General features: G+C 39.8%; 1 long non-coding RNA gene across 2 annotated transcripts in view; it reads left to right on the top strand.

Moving 5' to 3' along the window:
- The window catches only part of LOC133985510 (uncharacterized), a 221,503-nt gene that overhangs the window by 3,405 nt on the left and 203,530 nt on the right, over positions 1 to 14,568 (top strand). The window lies entirely within an intron of this gene.

A 14,568-nucleotide genomic window follows, 5' to 3' on the forward strand; every position in this document is an offset into this window, starting at 1 on the left:
AAGCTGTAGAAAGCAATACATAACATATATACAGAGGTGGCAAAAGTACTCACATTCGGTACTTAAGTAGAAGAATAGATACTTGTGTAAAAACTTACTCTGGTAAAAGTAGAAGTATTAATTCAACTCCTTTACTCAAGTAAAAGTAAGAAAGTACAGGCTCTGAAATGTACTTAAGTACAAAAGTAAAAAGTAAAAATTCATTTTTACCATTAAGGATACACAATACCTCTTTTGATAATTCGACAAAACGAAAAACGTTCTCGGCACACACAATAGGATAGTTTTCCTTCTATGAACAGCCTGCACAGTGCTGGTACAGACAACAAAGGGAATCACTGGACACAGTGTTTGCTGCAAGTTCAATTTCAGACAGAATAATCAAAACTGAACTGACCAGAGGTCCTGCATGAGCACCTAGATCAGTTTTAACAGCTTTGTACTCTCAATACTAAACTTAACATATATTCCTTTAGTGAAAAACTAGCAAAGTTTTGACAGTCTTACTTTACGCCAATGTGCAAATCAGTTTTCCATTTCAGCAACAGAACATGAAACATTATGATTAAAATGGAAACTTCTATTTAAGTCTAATCAAGTCTTTTTTCTTTTGTGAGAAATTCTTTCATCTCTACAGGACTACCAAAATCTTTTATTCAGCCTCAGCAGAAGCTGGTTCTCAAAGTTTTTTGAATCAAGGCGTGGGTCTGAAAATCAGTCCTGCAGTGCTAAAAAGCCTCTCGCAGGCAGCTGAAGCAGGTAAGGGTGTGTTGAGCTTCAGTGACAAGTTGCAGACTGCTGGGAAAGATTTCAGGACATCCATGGTATCAATGGGCAGGCCAGGTAGGACTCAAGCTGCTTGGAGTTTTCTTGAGCATTTCCCTGCTTGATGGGGGAAACGAAGTCATCTTCCTCTGAAGAATGGGAAGTGTCACTTAGATGTACCATGGGTTGCTCCTTCAGATGGCTTTTGATGAAGTCAAGGCCTATGGAATACAAAACCAAAGAAGGATTTTTAAATTTTTCCCAATAAACATCACCTTTGTAATACCTAGATAAAAAAATAGATCATGGAATTAGATTACAATATTTGACAATACGTTTACAATAAGGGTGCATACAAATCATATACTCAAGTAATAAGGATGTATCATAAATTCCAGTTTGATTAAAATCTTTTAATCAAACTGGTCATTAGATGCAAACATTTACATAGAAAAGATTACATTAATACAGTTACATAAATTAACTTCTGTACTGTAACTGGAATCCAGCTAACATGTTGCATATCAATTGATGTATGAAATAATGGATTTTACATTCCTCAGTTGATGATCTACTAAATGTGAACTAATCACATGAAGTCATAGTGACTTGATCATTAAATTAATGTCATTAACTTTATGATACATCCTACATTAATTCAGGCATTATCTCATCATGAATCATGCATTAGTTAACTGTTACCCAAGTGTATGATTTGTACCCTTTATTGTGAAGTGCTCCCAATATTTTTATGCTAACATGTTTTGTAAAATAGTTTTTGAAACACAGAACATGATAAGTATTGGATTGTAATTTGTTTGTAAAAATGAATGACTACCCAGTATGTTATGGATAATTCAGATTCCAAAATTCCCTCCATTATCTTCAATAAATGTAAAGCATTAAGCAAATGTTTTAACACATACCAAGTTTTAGGATGTTGTCGTCACATCTGCCCGAATCAAGTCCTGCTTGAAGAGCATCTACCAAAGGCCTACAGAACTTGGAGGAAAGTCGAAGGTGCTGTAGCTTAGTCTTGAGAAGTGTTATTGTGGGTACCAGACATCCCATCTGCACACTGGCCTCTCCCTGAAGAACATCTACCGCCTTTGCAAATAGGCTCATCGTCTTCACATATTCTGTGAGAAAAGCAATCTCAGCAGGAGTGAACCTGTCAGAAAACAACATTTAAAACACAACATATCAGTGGCTACAGAAAGTCAAACATGTAACACATGACTTATGTATATTGCAGACACACACACACACACACACACACACACAAACTCTGTCTATGTGCTGTCCAGCAATCGGTAGTGGTAGCAATGAACTCGACTTCACTCATAGCAGCCTTCAGTGATGCACAAGAGTTTATAACCCTGCTGTTGGACTATACTGAGAGGGTGCAGACCTTGAATGACAAAGTTCATGATGGCTTCATCCACACTTGGACGGGGGAATGTCTTGCTTCTTCGAATCTGATGCGTCAGCAATATTCCCCGGTTCACTTTCTTCCTCCATGTCGCTGCTCCAAGTTTTCTCTCTTTCTTAAATTGTACACACACTCGGTGCCTTCTCTCCGGCTTTGACTTTCCCTCTCTAGTTAGTTACGTCTTTTACGTCGTGTCGTCATCCGCGGAGGTTGAAAAAGTAACAAGCGCATTTTGACAATGTAAGGAGTAGAAAGTACAGAAATGTGTGTTAAAATGTAGGGAGTAAAAGTAAAAAGTCGTCAGAAAAAATAAATAGTCAAGTAAAGTACAGATACCTGAAAAATCTACTTAAGTACAGTAACAAAGTATGTGTACTTCGTTACTTCCCACCTCTGCATATATATAACACCAAAATATATAGACCTCCAAAACCACTGTGATCCTGCAATGTGTTTTCTATTTTCCTGTTAATTTTTTTAACATGCATAAATGTTAGATTACTGTTTGGTTTGGTAATGAGCAAAGTTACACCACTCATTCACACATTCATTGTGGAGTCCACCTCTTGCTGTTCAGCTCCTAAAGACATGATTGTTGGGCAGGCTGTGGCCCCCATGTGGGGAGATTACTTGGTCCCGATGAAGATCCTCAATCCCACAAAGAGACCTGTGACCCTGCACCACAATGCAAAAGTGGCAGATGTCTTTCCTTGTGTCGCAGTGGAAGATCTTCCCCTCTCCCAGGGTGTGAGAAGGTCACAGGCTAGTCATACAGCTGACCCTGTCTCAAACTCAGGTACTACCTCGGTCCCTTTTCAGCGGCTTAGGGACTGTGGATTGGCTGACATCGACCTTGGAAGCAGCAAAGTGTCAGATGAATGGAAACAGCTGGCTGACCTTGTGCTTACTTATCAGGATGTATTCTCCAAGTACAAGCTGTGTAGAATGTGTAGAAGCAAAAGAAGTACGCCACCATATTCGCCTCACTTGGAGTTCCCTCCCCCGCTGCTGCCTTTGAGGGCTCACTGTCTGAGGAGGATCTTCTGAGGAGGATCTCTTCTCTCCTCCTTGGATGAGTGAGACTCTGCTCCTAGGTACTGTAGTGTGCAGCCTCTCTTACTGACCACCTCACCGCCTTAGAGCTCCCTGGCCAGGATGTGTCCCCTTCCTTGTCTCTTGTTGATCTTCAGTCACACCAGCAACAGGACCCAGTCATCTCAAGGGTTGCCCACTATGTTGACAGGAAACGCAGACCCTGCAAATGGAAATGCAGATGTGTCCTTAACAAGACTCTTGAGCCTTCCCCAAAGGCGCCACTTAAGAGTATTAAGACCTCTGCTCCTCTAGAACTTGTGTATGTTGACTTTTGGTCAGCTAGGGATAGTAACAAGAAGTCAGTGAATGTTCTCATGATCACCGATCACATCACCAAGTTGGCACATGCTTTGCCCTGTCAGGACCAGACTGTCAAAAGGGTAGCCAAGAAGATGTGGGACCACTTTTTTTCTGCATCCATGGGTTCCTTCAGCACCTTCATTCTGACCAGGAAGCACATTTTGAAAGTGAGCTTATCGCTGAAGTTGTATGTGGTTGACAAGTCCTGTACCTCCCCTTACCATCCTATGTTGAATGGTCGTATGGAGAGGTTTAATTGCACCCTGGGCAACATGCTGAGATCTCTGCGCCTATATTCCAAACAGGAATAGCCACAGATGGTTCAGACAATGACCACTGGTCATGAGACCACTGGGTTTCACGCCTTTCGGTTCAGGAGAATCCCCATGCTGCCGGTTGACCTACTCTTTAAAAGTATACTCATGATGTGACCGTGTGATGCTTACGTAAAGTCCCTTTGCTGTGGCAGTGGCTCAGAAAAACTGCACATCTGAGCAGAGTCATGAGTGTGACCAGTACTACAAACAGGTCAAAGTTCACCATCTGTCTCTCGGCGACCAGGTGTTGCTGGCAAAAAAGGTTGTCATGGGGAAACGTAAACTTTCTGATAAGTAGTTGCCTACTGTCTACACTGTGATGGCTTCAAAACCTGCCTAGCACATCTACCGGATCAGGGATAAGAAAGGAAATGAACATGTTGTTCACCAGTACCTGCTGCTCCAGGTTAACTTCCTGCCTGTGGATGAAGCCTTGGATGGTGATGCTGCTCCTGTGTCTTTGCCTGCCTCTAACGTGTCCAGTGCCCCTCCTACACATGATTGGCACATCAGATGTCTGGATTGGAAACCACAGCTCCAACAAGTGAACTACCCCTTGCTGGTTCACTCTTGAGTGTTGATGACTGTGACAAAGGCCACACCGCCTACTGGGAGCCCCCTGGCTTTGTCTGTCCACCACCTCCCTCTGCAGTGGCCTCCCCTGTGTCTGTGGATTCCCCAACAGCTTTTCCTGCTGCCCCACTGCAACCATCTCCTGTGTCTTCCATCCTGCCTCGGGCATAAAATACCATTCTAGGGGTTGAGTCAAGCCCCCATTCTGTTATTCATATGTGAGATATTTGAGTCAATGATTTACTGGTAGATACACACACACACACACACACACACACACACACACACACACACACACACACACACACACACACACACACACACACATATATACATATATACATATATACATACATGCAATTTTAAGGCCTGTTCTTCTGTCTCTCGATATGTTGTTATGGTGATATACTGCTGTGTGAAACCCCAAATTTATTTTTCCCCCTCTCTTTCATTTACTTACACTGGTACTTATTCAAATGTTAAAAGGCAGGGCTTGGCTTGTGTTTTAGGCACTTGCCTCTCAGCTCTCAGTCATTGAAAAAACAACACCCAAAATGTCAGTCCATCCCAGCTGCTGGGCTGAGAGGAACACAGAGGAAGCAGCAGTGGTCAGCAAAGCAAAAAGCAGAAAAGGAACAACAGCCAAAAGGGCATGATGGAAGAAGAAGCAGGAAAAGAATTGTTAAACTGGAGAGAAAACTTGCCTGCAACTCTAAAAGGGAATAATTCTATTGGATATTTGAAGATGATGTGCTTGCAAATTGAATACTCACTCGCTCTGTCACCAGTGTTATCAGTAAATCATGAAACACTGAAAACACTTATATATATACACAAATTGTAATAATGATTAACCACAAACCAATAAAACAAATTAAAAACAATAAATCATAATTTCCAAATTTGTAATTAAATCCATTAAAACCCCATTATCCTAGCAATCCATCCAGAGCTAAATGATACACTTACACTGTTAATATCAAGTAAATCAGAAGCGATCTCTACACATTTTTAGTGGCAAGAAAAGATAGAGCTACTCACAGGAATGCAGCTTCACCCAAAATGTACGACTAGCAGAAGAAGGGAGGATGGTCCATCGAGGTTGGGGCAGTCGTTTGTATCTGAAAAGAAAAACAAAGTTGTTAACTTCCTAAGTTGCTTATTTTTTCCATTAGCTCCAGATAAACTTTTGAATACTTTTTAGTGCAAAATGGGAACTGTGGATTTTGTTACCACTGACACTGTAAATGCATTTGGAGGAGATCAGTATGAATGGTCAGTATGAACAGCAGGAATAATTACAGTGAACAAATCCTGTTTTAGTATCCATATGGGCACCTGACTGTTCTTTTGAGACAGAAATAAAATGGTGAACCAATTCTTTAAGGTCAAAGGTACCATGATGTGTTCAGACAGAACGTAAAATAAAAACGCTCTAGCTCACAGTCTTGCTTGCTGTTTTATGTCCATTGAACTGCAACGTTTTAGTCTAGAACACAAACATGACTCTTGAGAGTTTCACTGCTGGATCATTTGTATTTATTCACATAAAATACTCAAAGTACTGTAAGCTAGCTATGAACAGAAGGCACTGACCATGTCTGCGGGAGTGTTTCTGTGTTTCCTTGACATCCTTATAGTTCAGTATGTGTTCAGTTCAGCCTCTGATGTGAACTCACAACTCATCAGGGACTCATGTTCTTTCCATTATTTCCCTCAAGTCACGCTCCTTTGGCTACACCAACAGTGTATGAATGTGTGTGAATGTTAGTCTCCATCCTGATGAGCAGGTTAGCACCCTGTGTGGTAGCTCCTGTCATCAGTGTATGAATGTGTGTGAATGGGTGAATGTGACATGTAGTGTAAAAGTGCTTTGAGTGGTCAGAAAAGTGCAATATAAGTACAGTCTATGTACCATGAAGTACATTCATAAAGCCCTGCGATATGCACACATTTGTCACTCAAATGAAAACTTGTCACTCTCAATGACTCTCCCTTTTTCAGTGTCTATCTCATTACTCCTGTATACTATTCCAGAGCCTCTTTTGAAAGTGTGTGTGTGTGTTTTTTTTACTTTGATATGTTCCCCAGGCTCCACTGTGGCCTCAGCTAAACCGTCTGCAGATCTGAGCCACTGAATGGGGGCTTTGAAGTGTCCCCCTCCCCTCCCAGGCCTCATCTCTCCATACTGCTACGCTGAATGGTAATGTGAACACTGTCTGAACTTCTAATAGAAGTGCCATGCAGTGGAGAGACAGATGGAGGAAGGGGGATCAACCTGTCAGGAGAGTAAGTAAAGACAAAATTTCATGCAGACAAAGTGACAGTCTGATGAGGGAATATGTAGAGAGCTCAACAATCCTGTGGCCAGTTTGACATATTGATTTTACTGTAGAAGAAGTAGATTTCTCTGTCTGTGAAGGTCCCTGGAGTTTCATTTCAGTTTAAAAGCCTGTAACAGCATTATCAGAGTTATAGAAAGTTGTGGATATAGAAGATTTGCTTGGTGCTAGTCAAAATTACCCACATAATCTGTAGACAAGCTTTGATATTTCATAGTGTTGATATGATGGATCATTGTTGGACATTGTGGGGTCTTTCTTTCTTTGTGTCCATCTGGTCCAGTGGCCAACACAGGATATCTGGAGAGGAGAGGGCAAGCTTTTTGCAGTCTAGTCTTAACTTCCAAATTTTAAGGTCTACTTGAGTCAAATATAGATGTGTGTATATATATATATATATATATATATATATACTACATGTTCAAAACAGAACCAGGACATTGTTTGCAAAGTCTATTGTGCAAGGACTCTCATGTAATTAAAGACTCCCTCTCCAGTGTCTGCTTTTCATTATGATCAAAGTCACTTAAATTATTGACTCAGGAAAGATAAATTATAACATGCATGTAAACAATGATACGCTGGATTCTATCAATGTCTCCCTCCGTCACCACACATGAGAAGAAACTAAATGTTGTCTAAAATGACCAAGACTTTGATTTGGGTACCAAGGGAATTCTTTCTTCAATGTATCATCAATCACTGAAAGTTTAAAAAGTTTAAAAAATGACTGGACTTGTTTTTGTTAGAGTCCAGGTTAAATGGTGCTTTAGACCTGGCATTCACTGCAGGCTGTTTTATAATGCTGATGGATAGGTTAAGCCTCTATCATTCTTGCTGTGAGTCTTTCCGTACGTACGAACACTCACGCACTCATGCACGTACACACACACGCACGCGCACACACACACACGCACACACAGGCAAGCATATTGTTGCACTTGTTTCACTTCCCTGATTTATTTGGACTTTCTGCTTTCTGCTTTCAATTTCAATTTTCAACAACAGTTTCACTTCAATATGTAACCAATTTCTTGGTGCAGCCCCCCGTGCACGATTACCCTTTGCACTCTAAGTGAATTTCTGCACCCTTAAATCATCAGCATACATATGGAAAAGGCTAAATGCAAATCCGTTCTTTGACCTACATTTGGCTTTGTCCCCTCCAGCACTTGGACAATTTCAATGTTTCTGTTTGGATATTTACAAAAACCTCACAATTATTTATGATGCAGAGATGAAAGGCCTTCATGTGTTAAGCTCTGTGATATTAGCATGTGTTTGTGTCGAGCAACATCAAATTAAATAAAAGGGAGGGAGGAAGGGAGGGGGCATGAGGCAGAGAAAGAGCCTGCTTTATCAGGGTGCAGACAGCATTTAATGGTAAAAGTAATTCTTCTTTTTACAAAAATCATTTAATAACCAAAACCATCCATTTAAATAATTCAAGAGCAACGTAACACCCCAATTATAGGACGCTTTCACAATGTTTCAGGTCTGCCCTGAAAATAGTGAGGAGCCCAAATGGACAGTGAAACCTGTTTTTCTTACTCATTCCTCCTGTTCATACATTAGATCTCTTCATAATGCACTTACAATGGAAGTGATGGAGGACTAAATCCACAGTCCTCCTTCTGTGTAAACATGTATTTAAAAGTTGATCTGAAGCTAATATGAAGCTTCAGATCCACGTTACAGTGTTTTTAGAGCCAAAGTCCCTCTTTTTGTTACTATAACAGGTTAACACTAAGAGGGAATTTGATGCTAATAAGACATTGGGACGTTGGGATTGTACATGCAGTGTCCACCCAACTGGGAGCGTTTGAAAAGTGGAGCTCTGTTACTACTAGGGCCCGACCGATACTGGATTTTTGGGGCCAATATTAAGGAGTAAAACAATCCAGATATCGAAATTTCACCTGATAATTTTATATATATATATATAAAGAATATATACATAAACTACTTTCTTTTTTTTTTTGCAATGATCCCTTAAAAATACAAAGATATGTAAAGAAGGCAGTGATATTTTACCATTTGACAAGAAACTTTACTGTATAAAATGAAATGTAATTATAAATAACTATAACTAACTAAATAACAAAAAACACATATAACAAAATAATGTATATATTAAACTTGAATTAAGAAAAAAGGATCAAATATACATTAAAATGCTGCCTGTATAACTTCATAAAAATCTGCTCTGTGGAGCTTGACATGCAGCTTCTGTCAAAAATAGACTAAGACTTTAGACTACATAGGCATGTATGTTTACCAGCACGGAGCAGAGAGACACTTCTGAAATGCACCGCAGCACATCCAGTGGGATCACAAGCATCATCTAGAGTGGCTGCGATCAGTTCCAGCAGCCTGTACTTTAATCCAGACCACTGAACACAATTGCATTCAAACTCAGACACACACCCCTTTCTCCCACAAGTCCATCCCTAGTTACTCCTGACAAATGCTGAAGCTGCACTCATATAATCATGAAAACAAACAAGACCACACATCCTACAGTCATTACCTTTCACTCCTCTGCTGCATGTTTAAAATATGCAGGGAGGGAGGGAGCTGGTACAATTTGAGGGTGCACTTACCCTATAAAGAAGAGAAGGATTGAACAAGATGTATTTCACATTGAGACCAAAATGAAAACATTTAATGGGCCAGATATCAGCCTAATGATCTAACTACTGTTACCAACATTCACATTGTAAGAAGCCTGGTTAACCCTTGTTAGAAGTGGAATTTCCAATCGTGTGTCTAGTAATGAACCAAAAGTCCAGAAGCTGGGTGTGCTCACTCCACCTCTGCAGAGCAAACCAACCTTCTTTTTTTCCCCTTTTTCCTTCACAGAGGCTCCAGACAAAGGTTCAGAGTCACACCTTGTTTTGTCTGTTTTAGCACATGAGTATTCAATTAAAATTAACTGAGGTCCAAATAGTGAAAATGTCCTCAAGTGAAGGTCCAGAACATCATAATGTCTGAGTTCTTTTTCAGTAGCTTGAAGTAGCATTGTAGTTCCATCAGCATCTGTGTCTAGTGGCTAGATTGTAGACTGTCACATCAATACAGTACAATTCATTTATTAGTATTTACACTCAACTGGTGGGATTCAATTCAATAATAAAATAAATAAGAATAAAAAGATTTCTTATATCAAATAAAGATGACATTATAAAATAAAGTGCATTACAGGAAGCTTTTGATTGTGCTTCTTAAATAAAGTTCTTAGTTTCAGCTCTCATCCACCTCCTCTGTCTCTCCTCTTTTCTCCGTGTGTATCTCACTGCACAGATTTGATTGGCTGATTGGTGTCACATGAGAAGATTGGCTATAAACAGTGGTCTGTGAGTTTCTGAGAGCCGCTCTACTTTTACAGTAATAGCTGGAGAAGCTACGCCAATTTAAATAGAAACACTAATTTAACAATCCTCAATATTTCATCAGTTACAGGTCTGGGTCTGGATAGGATAGTGTCCGGCTCTGGATCCGGACCACGGCCCGCCTGTTCGTGACCTCTGCTTTAGCAGATGTAGGAATCATAGGGAGCCATATAGTCATATAACACAAGATGTGAATCAGTGGTAGGGAGAAAGAACATTTGCCTCAAACTCTCTACTAGCTCTCTAAAAACTCTACTAGCAAGTACCGGTACTAGTACTATTAGCTAGTAGTATTACAGTACTATTAACATTACATACACTCTCAATCTCTCCAAGTAATCACAACACTGTACTCTCACACTGCCAACAGCTGATTTATGCTTTATTATGGTGGGGTTGATTGTGGGGGCTTTATAGGATGAACCTGACACCGACTGTGGGACTGTGGAATAGAAGAAGGCATGGAGCAACTGTTTCAAACAGGCTGGGACCAGGAGAAGTTGACAGTACAATAAGGTGACTACCAATGATTGTAAAACTGTAAAAATCTATTCTTTATAGAGCAGTGCCAACAATGTGAGGGACAGACACACATCTATGCCCCGGGAACAGTATGAAGGAACTTTCACAACTTTTTGTTAAAGCTCACAAATCACATTATAGTGATAATAAAAATGTAATTTGTTGTTTAATTGATGTCAGTGAAGCAGCACCTTTATTGCTATTCCAATCACATCATTAAATCAGATGTTAGGTTGACTGGCTTGAGGAAAGATTGGTTCACATTCACAAATATGAGCTGAACTGTCCTGAGGCACAGAGATGAGTGAATATTTGAAACAGATGATATCTCTCTTTAATGAAGTCACTAAAATACTAAAGGGAAATCCAATGTTATTGCATGTTTCTGCCGTTTTTATGTGGGCGCAATTGAGGAGGAACCTCCGATGAAAATAGATTACACGGTTGACTGATATCCATTCTCTAATTATAGTTTATCTATCTAATAATATGATCTAACTCGTCCAAATGAGCTCTTTGCTTGAGTGCTTCGTGCCTATGTGTATTCAAAGTAAAATAAGCATTAGTTTTATTTGTTGCCTAGTCCTGAAAGGTTCAGACACTTTGCTTCACAGACATTTGCCTTCATCTCCTGCCCCCTATGGATTTGTTTAATAAAAAGAGAATAAATAAAAGAAAACAGACATTTTGAATTCTGTTCCATTCCAAATGCTTCTATTAAACAGTTTGCACAGCCCAACTCCAGACTCAATAACAATCTCATATCAATCCTGCATGAAAACAGTTAAAGGGCCTGAATCACACTGAATCCTCTTTACATCATGTCACAAAGCTGCTGGGGAGAGTTTGAATGTGACTGAAAGTGATCCAGAAGGTTTGGTTAGTAACAATGAGGAGCCAGCTAACTGTGTGTAGACTTATGGCGCTTTTCCACTATACAGTTCCAACACTACTGGGCTCGACTCGACTTGACTCGGTTTGGTACCAGGAACGACCTTTTCCAATACTATAGTAACTACTCAACGTGGGCGGGGTCATCATAGCACGGCTGTGCGAAACTGCTGTGACAGCACATAAACAATGGAGGCAGTGGTGTACTTGCTGCTGTATGTGGCTTTTTTTTTCACACACAAAGCAAATGCTGTTACCGGTATTTAAAAATGCCGGGTTTGATTCTTGTGTGGGACGGCTCATGACTCTTCCAGCGACAACTCTTCTGACCAATCAGTGGCCGGCAGTCTGTTGACGTCACATTTAGTATCAGCTCGGCTCGCTTTGAACCTCACCAGAGCAGGTACTAAAAAAGTACCAGGTACCAGGTACTATCCCTAGTGGAAACACAAAAAAAACCAAGTCGAGTCGAGCCGAGCAGAGTAGTGCTAGAACTGTAAAGTGGAAAAGCGCCATAAGTGGGAGAAGTGTGAAACACAGCTCAGCCAGCCTAAAGAACCACATGAATCCTGTCACAAGGAAGAACAAAGAAAGACATGCATCTGTTTCTATGTTACCAACTTGCATTTGAAATCCAGCACTTTCTTCATGCTGGGGATGAAGAGAGTCTGTCCAAAGCTTCTCCAAACTATTCTGCCACAATGCTTTACAAAAGATAATAGAAGATGTTAAAGACGACAGGCCACGCTCCTGCTCTTCTGCCACAGAGTTAATAAACCACAACAGGATCCCCTCTTCACAGGAACCCAAAGTGTTCCAATAATGTCTACCAGTTATGTCAAGGAAGAATGGAAGAGACATGATTGAACAAATATATCTATATTTTATTTATTATGTAACATTCACTGACCACAAAAAAGGACTGCCATTGCTGTGTGTCAGAATGTAGCAGAATGCATGAAATTAAATGAAGACAATAAATAAAGTATTTTTAAAAAATACATCTTTCATAAGTCATGTATAAATACTGGCTGTAACTATGTTGCCAATACATTTCATTTTCAGAGGGAAATAAAGTGAAGTAGTACTTTTCTAATATAAAAAAGAAGGGTCGAATTCTAAAAGCATTGGATCATACATTTCTTATAAATCGACTTGGCTTGTTGTTTGTCATTAACATGAGACATCCCCTCATGCTAATCACAAACAAGCATCCTACACAAATCCTACTCTGACTTTATATCTTTTTCTTTTTTTTTAAATTGCATTTGAAGTTTACAAACAGGAACGGAACAAGAACTTTCTCTCCACAAAAATCAGGACACCAAAACACAACCAATAAATGAATAGAAAGAATTATAAGCCAGTGAATATGGGAACAAAACAAAACAGAACCAAACATACACAGAGGGACAAGCCAAATTCAAAACACTGTGTCAAGAGTCATCAGGGATAATGATGAAGTAACGGCCAATGAACAGTGACTGTACTTATTTCAGCCCATGCTCAACCATTTAGACCCTTCTGAAAAGCCTGGGCCCCATCTTCTCCAATATAGTCCAGAAAGGGGTTCCAAATGTTGAAGAATTGAAATGGTTTGTCTTTCAGCCAAAAGCTTGTTGCTTCATGAGGGATGAGTTCCATTACACTCCTGATCCAATGTGAGATAGTAGGGACAGTGTCCAATATCCAGTGGAGGAGGATACATCTCCCTGCACTAAACAGCAGCCCCTGAAGCAACTTCACTGCAGTAGACTGAACATCCAAAATACAGAAAATAGGTTCTAATGACAGCTTCTTCTGAAAAATACCATCAAATACCATCCTTATACTACATACTGTGTACCAGAAGTCAGTTCCAAGAGAACAGTAAAAATGCAGTGAAAATATGGTACCTTCATTGATTTTTACACTTGTACACTCTGACTTCTGACCAGGAAAGATGATGCTGCTTACCACAAACCATTTAGGCAGCTCAAAGACAGGACTGGAAGGCTGAGGAGGTGTACGACATTAGCTGTGATGAACACTACCTCAGTGAAACAGCAAGGACCCTGGACAAGAGACTGAATCAACATATCTGTGAGCTCTGCCAGCATCTACTTAGAAGAGGTCAAAGGTCATCAGCAGTGGTAACCATCTTTACCCATACACAACCAACAAATGACTGCAGGCCCATACCATGGTCATTTAAAAAAAAGGGGGGATTACATGCACCTTGAGTTTAGTTTATTTCATAATGTAACTTTCTACAAGGTATGTTTAAATATTAGAGCCTATGTACAGAATATATACATAAACACACTTTTTTTGTAATGCTCCCTCAAGTCTGATTATCAAGCACTTGTGACAAAGATATATTATCGATGAATGATATTTTTAAGTCTAACAATAAACTTTATTGTACAAACTGACATCAGTGTTCTGAAACTGTAAAACACAGCTGGGAATTTAATCATTATAAATAGCTATGAATAAAAACACATAGGACAAAAAACATAAATATATTGATATCTGTGATAAGCCGATACTGACTGATAATATTGGCTGACATGATATATGGGTCGGGCTCTATTAAATATAAGATATCTTTATCTAGTATCTATCAAGCTTGACTTATTCACAGTTCTGCTTTGCACCTTGGGCTGGAGGAGGCTGGTGCTCAGGAAGACGGAGAACTTCTTTATGATTCATTCCAGATACCCAAACTTCAAACCAGAGGAAGGAGAAGAAAAAGGTTTAAGTTAAATATATAGTGCTATGTGCATTTGTGTCATTAGATGATGCTAGCTGGCTAATATGCATACTTAACTAAATACTAATCCCATTTGTGATCCCTGCACATTATTAGAGAGCACATGACATGAAGTGGCTGATGTACTGTAAGCCTAGCCTGTTATGAAAGTACAGCATAGAACCCCATTCCCCAAATTGTGTCT

The sequence above is a fragment of the Scomber scombrus genome, chromosome 9, assembly GCF_963691925.1.
Source record: "Scomber scombrus chromosome 9, fScoSco1.1, whole genome shotgun sequence".
In the NCBI taxonomy this organism is placed as follows: domain Eukaryota; kingdom Metazoa; phylum Chordata; class Actinopteri; order Scombriformes; family Scombridae; genus Scomber; species Scomber scombrus.